This window comes from Atta colombica, unplaced genomic scaffold (assembly GCF_001594045.1).
Source record: "Atta colombica isolate Treedump-2 unplaced genomic scaffold, Acol1.0 scaffold153, whole genome shotgun sequence".
NCBI lineage: Eukaryota > Metazoa > Arthropoda > Insecta > Hymenoptera > Formicidae > Atta > Atta colombica.
This window is the reverse complement of record NW_017259243.1, coordinates 2608301-2609323: the sequence shown is the minus strand read 5'-3', so window position 1 is coordinate 2609323 and position 1023 is coordinate 2608301.

Sequence of the window (1023 nt, the reverse complement as noted above, 5' to 3'; positions counted from 1 at the left end):
TATATATATATATAATAAATATGTAATTTATGATATTTAGCTTCTAGTTCTGGATTTTTAATCATAAGGAGTATCTATACATGTGCACGCTTGTGTGATTGTTTTTTCATTCATTCAAAGATTTTTAGCTTGGTTCTCCGCCTCTTACTTTACCAACCCGTGCACAGTCTAATTGCCAATTGATATCTATCAAGCTGAAAATCTGACGAAATGTGCAGATTTCGCCGAGCTTTGATTTGAAGATATCTAGCTTGGCAATGTAAAGTTTATAGTTAACGTCGCATCAATGGCAATGCGTGGCAAGATAAATATTTGTTAAATTGCTAGTCAATTTAATTCGTGATATTACTGCGATAGTTTAATAGAGTTAGCCTTTTCAAGACCGAAAAATCATTTCGGCGCGCGTTTCTGGGAACTATATACATAGTATATAAATTCATACAAGAATCATACAAGCATTTAAGATCCAGGTAGACCATTTAAGGCTTTGATTTCTAGTTTTTATATATAACAAAATGGTTTGTCGAATCACGTATGTACAAGTGTAGGGCAACAAGTATGTATGTATGTATGCAATTTTATATATTACAGATGATGAATTTCTTCTGCAGAACAGTATTGAATTCATTTTGTTCTGATCACTCATCATCAGATAATAATTGTTTAGTTTCAGCAACTTCCCGATTTATCCTGTATATGCAGCATACATATGAATACACTTTTGACTACACGAACATAGAATGATAAATTTTAAAGTTTCTTTCAGGTACGTTCTAGGCCGAGTAAATATATGATACCGCAAGTATCAATCTTTTTAGCGATGTATTATTAATTTGCGAACGTTTTTTATAATCTAAGATTTGTGGACATTGTTCAATCATATTATAGTTTGAGCATTTTCGTTGAATTGTTATCTGTAATGATTGTAATAGGCTTCACTATAGTACAAGTGAGTGTTGAGATTCCTCATCGAATATCTGAATTAATTAATGTTTACTCGAGTGAAATTAATAAATAAGATTA